A 7433-nucleotide genomic window follows, 5' to 3' on the forward strand; every position below is an offset into this window, starting at 1 on the left:
GAATCACGCGTTATGCGTGAAATCGAATGTAAAAACAGGACAAACAAAGGTCATAGCGTCGTAGTGGCGTCAAACATCGCGTGGGATTCAACAAACGCGAAAGTATTTTGGGGGCATTTCCATACTTAACAATGTGCTGTCCAGATTTGATGATAGACAATTTCAATTAAGTAAGGGTATTCGGAAGCAATATTCCTCTGTCGAAGATCGGCCGGTCGGTGTGAGCTACGAAATAAATAAATTCGAGTTCAAAATCAAATCGTTCGATTTTTGAGGCAGACGTTCAACGCGCGTCTTTCATGCATCTCGCGAGATCTCGCAGTTGTACGGAAAATCACCTATTGCAACACAGTTGATTTAGGTCTGCTGCATATAATGCAGTATGTGAAAACAATCTCATCCATAATGCAGAGAAAGTTGAATTTGAAAGTCCTGACAAATGAACACACTTGATAGAAGTCCTCTATACAATGTAGGTAATGACTTATAAAATATCAAAGCAATCGGCTAACCGTTTTCAATAAGTTCAAAATAGAATTTTTATCAAATATATTCACTAAAATTAGAAAACTGAAAATATCATCAAATGAACAAATCTGATAAGGATCTACCCAAGGTATATACAAATAGCATATCTAAGCAATCAGAAGCAGGAAAAAAAACAGACAACACCTTGACATATAGACATTTTATTTGTAATTTAAAACCTTCATCAATGTACATATAAAATTACTGAACCAAAGTGATGCCGTTGAGTATGATTATAACAATAAATTAAAAAGTAGAAAACAAATATTAAGGTAAAACTTTGGGACTGATAAACAGTGTTGTTTATATGAGAAAATTTCATAAGGATCAATTTACAAGTTGAAAAGTGAATGAAAAAAGGTTTAGTAGTGTGGCTAGTCTGATCAGTAAAACTCCAAATGAGAGATACTTTAATAGTGAGATGTGACATAGATGAGCTAAATGACATACTCACAGGGCAAGATGCGAGTTGGATGCGCTAAAGGCCACCCGGGAGCTGCTCTCAAGGAAATATATGAAATGAATGAGCTAAATAACTTGCTCATTAGGTGAGACATGAAATAGTAAACGAGTAAATCATGACAATCAGCCTATCCATATGAATGATACCATTCTAAACAAAGTTGATGAAACAACGTATCTTGGCGTTGTTCTGGATAGATACCTCACTTGGAAACCCCCATCATCGGATTAAACAGCAAGCTTCGTCACTATCTCCCAAAATCTGTGCTCATTATGTTGTATAATGCCCTTATTCTTCCGCATCTCTCATATGGCCTTGAAGTCTGGGGTAATACATTTCCCTCAACAATTACTCCAATTTATAAACAACAGAAGAGATTAACACACATTATTCTATTCAAAGACCAATATACTCACAGCAAACCTCTGTTCTATTCTTTAGGAATTCTTATTATTTATGATTTATTCAAATATCAGCTATGCACTTTTATTCATGACCTTCGGCATCAAACATTCCCTCGTAAACTTTTAGACTATTTTTCTTTTCATTCCCACAACTATACCACTCGATCTGTAACAAATTCTGACTTTTCCCTTCCCAAAATGAGAACAAATAAAGGTCTATATTCAATTGATTATAATGGTTCAAAATTATGGAATGCTCTACCCAGTTATTTGAAACTCATTAACAGTCGTGCAAAGTTCAAAAAAGAACTCAAATTGTATATGTTTTCACTATAAGTTTGCAATTTTTGGTTGGTTAAATGATTGATTAATTGGTTAGTGATTGGTTGATCAATTTGTTATTTAGTTGGTTGGTTGATTGGCATATTGAGTAATTGATTGGTTGATTGATTAAATGGTTGGTTTATTAGCTGCTTAATTAGTTGATTAATTGGTTGGGTGGTTTGTTACTTGGTTGGTTAGCTGATTGATTGGTTGGATGGTTAATTGGTTGATTGATTGGATAATTGGTTGACTGGTTAGTTAGTTGGTTGGTTGATTGGTTAGTTAATTGGTTGGGTGGTTAATTGCTTGATTGGTTAAATGATTAGTTTGATTAATTTATTTACTCTGTATTTCTATGTTTAGTTCTATGTATTATTTATTTACTGTTATAACTAGTCTTTGTAACATTTTTTGTAATAATCAATTGTGTTAGGTGAATACTACGCCCTTGTATTTTTTTTTTCTCATTGAAATAATTGTATACAGGGGAACAGACTTGTCTAGCATTACGATTGTTATCTTCTGTTACCCCGGCCATGGATCAGTTGCTCATTTTATTTTAATTAATTTTTTAATATTTATTGTATCGCAATGTACTCTCTCTCTCTTGTCGTATGTTTATAATTCTTTGTACAACCTGTAATCTATGGCAAATAAATAAATACAAGATGAGCTCAACGCAACCAGAGAGCTACTCTCATGAACAGATATGGGATGGATGAGCTAAATGACCTGGTCACAAAGTAACACATGGGATGGGTGAGCTCAATGACCTGCTCACTAGGCGAGACATGTGATAGATAAGCTAAAGGCCACTGGAGAGTTATTATTATTGACAGATATATAATGAGCTCAACGTAACCAGGGAGCTATTCTCATGGACAGATATGGGATGTATGAGCTAAATGACCTGGTCACAAAGTGAGACATGGGATGGATGAGCTAAAGGTCAGCGGAGAGCTACTCTCATGGGCAGATATGGGATGGATGAGCTAAATAACCTGCTCATTAGATGACATGTGATAGATGGGCTAAAGGCCACCGGAGAGCTATTCTTATTGAAAGATATATACTAGTAATGAGCTAAATGCAACCAGAAAGCTACACTCATAGACAGATATGGGATGGATGAGCTGAAAGACTTGCTCATTAGGTGGGACTTGCTCATTAGGTGTGATAGATAGGCTAAAGGCCACTGGAGAGCTATTCTTATTGACAGATATATAATGAGCTCAACGCAACCAGGGAGCTACTCTCATGGACAGATATGGGATGTATGAGCTAAATGACCTGGCCACAAAGTAACACATGTGATGGATGAGCAAAATGACCTGCTCATTATGAGCTCAACACAACCAGGGAGCTACTCTCATGGACGGATATGTGATGGGTGAGCTAAATGACCTGCTCATTAGACGAGACAAAAAATAGATGAGCCAAAGAGTCCTAGAACTACTCCCATGGGCAGATATGTGATGAGCTAAATGCAAACGAGGAGCTACTCTCATGAACAGGTATAGGATGGAAGAGCTAAATAACCTGGTCACAAGGTAAGACGTGGAATGGATGAGCTAAAGGCCACTGGGAAACTACTGTAATGGGCAGATATGTGATAGATGAACTGAAGGTAACCAGAGAGCTACTCTCATTTCCTGATATGAGTTTGAAGAGTCAAATGACCTGGTCACAGGGCGAGAGGTGGAATGGGTCACTTAAAGGTCACTGTAGAGTTACGCTCATGAACAGATATGGGATTGAAGAGCCAAATGACCTGGTCACAGGCTGAGAGGTGGAATGGGTCACTTAAAAGCCACTGTAGAGTTACGCTCATGAACAGATATGGGATTGAAGAGCCAAATGACCTGGTCACAGGCTGAGGGGTGGAATGGGTCACTTAAAAGCCACTGTAGAGTTACGCTCATGAACAGATATGGGATTGAAGAGCCAAATGACCTGGTCACAGGCTGAGAGGTGGGATGGGTCACTTAAAAGCCATTGTAGAGTTACTCTTATGAACAGATATGGGATTGAAGAGCCAAATGACCTGGTCACAGGCTGAGAGGTGGGATGGGTCACTTAAAGGTCACTGTAGAGTTACTCTCATGAACAGATATGGGATTGAAGAGCCAAATGACCTTGTCACAGGGCGAGAGGTGGAATGGGTCACCTAAAGGTCACTGTAGAGTTACTCTCATGAACAGATATGGGATTGAAGAGCCAAATGACCTGGTCACAGGCTGAGAGGTAGAATGGGTCACTTAAAAGCCACTGTAGAGTTACGCTCATGAACAGATATGGGATTGAAGAGCCAAATGACCTGGTCACAGGCTGAGAGGTGGGATGGGTCACTTAAAAGCCACTGTAGAGTTACGCTCATGAACAGATATGGGATTGAAGAGCCAAATGACCTGGTCACAGGCTGAGAGGTGGAATGGGTCACTTAAAAGCCACTGTAGAGTTACGCTCATGAACAGATATGGGATTGAAGAGCCAAATGACCTGGTCACAGGCTGAGAGGTGGAATGGGTCACTTAAAAGCCACTGTAGAGTTACGCTCATGAACAGATATGGGATTGAAGAGCCAAATGACCTGGTCACAGGCTGAGAGGTGGAATGGGTCACTTAAAAGCCACTGTAGAGTTACGCTCATGAACAGATATGGGATTGAAGAGCCAAATGACCTGGTCACAGGCTGAGAGGTGGGATGGGTCACTTAAAAGCCACTGTAGAGTTACTCTCATGAACAGATATGGGATTGAAGAGCCAAATGACCTGGTCACAGGCTGAGAGGTGGGATGGGTCATTTAAAAGCCACTGTAGAGTTACGCTCATGAACAGATATGAGATTGAAGAGCCAAATGACCTGGACACAGGGCGAGAGGTGGGATGGGTCACTTAAAAGCCACTGTAGAGTTACTCTCATGAACAGATATGGGATTGAAGAGCCAAATGACCTGGTCACAGGGCGAGGGGTGGAATGGGCCACCTAAAGGTCATTGTGGAGTTACTCTCATGAACAGATATGGGATTGAAGAGCCAAATGACCTGGTCACAGGCTGAGAGGTGGGATGGGTCACTTAAAAGCCACTGTAGAGTTACGCTCATGAACAGATATGGGATTGAAGAGCCAAATGACCTGGTCACAGGCTGAGAGGTGGGATGGGTCACTTAAAAGTCACTGTAGAGTTACTCTTATGAACAGATATGGGATTGAAGAGCCAAATGACCTGGTCACAGGCTGAGAGGTGGGATGGGTCACTTAAAAGCCACTGTAGAGTTACTCTCATGAACAGATATGGGATTGAAGAGCCAAATGACCTGGTCACAGGCTGAGAGGTGGGATGGGTCACTTAAAAGCCACTGTAGAGTTACGCTCATTAACAGATATGGGATTGAAGAGCCAAATGACCTGGTCACAGGCTGAGAGGTGGGATGGGTCACTTAAAAGCCACTGTAGAGTTACGCTCATGAACAGATATGGGATTGAAGAGCCAAATGACCTGGTCACAGGCTGAGAGGTAGGATGGGTCACTTAAAAGCCACTGTAGAGTTACGCTCATGAACAGATATGGGATTAAAGAGCCAAATGACCTGGTCACAGGCAGAGCGGTAGAATGGGTCACTTAAAAGCCACTGTAGAGTTACGCTCATGAACAGATATGGGATTGAAGAGCCAAATGACCTGGTCACAGGCTGAGAGGTGGGATGGGTCACTTAAAAGCCACTGTAGAGTTACTCTCATGAACAGATATGGGATTGAAGAGCCAAATGATCTGGTCACAGGCTGAGAGGTGGAATGGGTCATTTAAAAGCCACTGTAGAGTTACGCTCATGAACAGATATGAGATTGAAGAGCCAAATGACCTGGACACAGGGCGAGAGGTGGGATGGGTCACTTAAAAGCCACTGTAGAGTTACTCTCATGAACAGATATGGGACTGAAGAGCCAAATGACCTGGTCACAGGCTGAGAGGTGGGATGGGTCACTTAAAAGCCACTGTAGAGTTACGCTCATGAACAAATATGGGATTGAAGAGCCAAATGACCTGGTCACAGGCTGAGAGGTGGAATGGGTAACTTAAAAGCCACTGTAGAGTTACGCTCATGAACAGATATGGGATTGAAGAGCCAAATGACCTGGTCACAGGCTGAGAGGTGGAATGGGTCACTTAAAAGCCACTGTAGAGTTACGCTCATGAACAGATATGGGATTGAAGAGCCAAATGACCTGGTCACAGGGCGAGGGGTGGAATGGGCCACCTAAAGGTCATTGTGGAGTTACTCTCATGAACAGATATGGATTGAAGAGCCAAATGACCTGGTCACAGGCTGAGAGGTGGGATGGGTCACTTAAAAGCCACTGTAGAGTTACGCTCATTAACAGATATGGGATTGAAGAGCCAAATGACCTGGTCACAGGCTGAGAGGTGGGATGGGTCACTTAAAAGCCACTGTAGAGTTACTCTTATGAACAGATATGGGATTGAAGAGCCAAATGACCTGGTCACAGGCTGAGAGGTGGGATGGGTCACTTAAAGGTCACTGTAGAGTTACTCTCATGAACAGATATGGGATTGAAGAGCCAAATGACCTTGTCACAGGGTGAGAGGTGGAATGGGTCACTTAAAAGCCACTGCAGAGTTACGCTCATGAACAGATATGGGATTGAAGAGCCAAATGACCTGGTCACAGGCTGAGAGGTGGAATGGGTAACTTAAAAGCCACTGTAGAGTTATGCTCATGGACAGATATGGGATTAAAGAGCCAAATGACCTGGTCACAGGCAGAGAGGTAGAATGGGTCACTTAAAAGCCACTGTAGAGTTACGCTCATGAACAGATATGAGATTGAAGAGCCAAATGACCTGGACACAGGGCGAGAGGTGGGATGGGTCACTTAAAAGCCACTGTAGAGTTACTCTCATGAACAGATATGGGACTGAAGAGCCAAATGACCTGGTCACAGGCTGAGAGGTGGGATGGGTCACTTAAAAGCCACTGTAGAGTTACGCTCATGAACAAATATGGGATTGAAGAGCCAAATGACCTGGTCACAGGCTGAGAGGTGGAATGGGTAACTTAAAAGCCACTGTAGAGTTACGCTCATGAACAGATATGGGATTGAAGAGCCAAATGACCTGGTCACAGGCTGAGAGGTGGAATGGGTCACTTAAAAGCCACTGTAGAGTTACGCTCATGAACAGATATGGGATTGAAGAGCCAAATGACCTGGTCACAGGGCGAGGGGTGGAATGGGCCACCTAAAGGTCATTGTGGAGTTACTCTCATGAACAGATATGGATTGAAGAGCCAAATGACCTGGTCACAGGCTGAGAGGTGGGATGGGTCACTTAAAAGCCACTGTAGAGTTACGCTCATGAACAGATATGGGATTGAAGAGCCAAATGACCTGGTCATAGGCTGAGAGGTGGGATGGGTCACTTAAAAGCCACTGTAGAGTTACTCTTATGAACAGATATGGGATTGAAGAGCCAAATGACCTGGTCACAGGCTGAGAGGTGGGATGGGTCACTTAAAGGTCACTGCAGAGTTACGCTCATGAACAGATATGGGATTGAAGAGCCAAATGACCTGGTCACAGGCTGAGAGGTGGAATGGGTAACTTAAAAGCCACTGTAGAGTTATGCTCATGGACAGATATGGGATTAAAGAGCCAAATGACCTGGTCACAGGCAGAGAGGTAGAATGGGTCAC

Source organism: Saccoglossus kowalevskii, chromosome 9, assembly GCF_978046115.1.
Source record: "Saccoglossus kowalevskii chromosome 9, keSacKowa6.1, whole genome shotgun sequence".
Lineage (NCBI taxonomy): Eukaryota > Metazoa > Hemichordata > Enteropneusta > Harrimaniidae > Saccoglossus > Saccoglossus kowalevskii.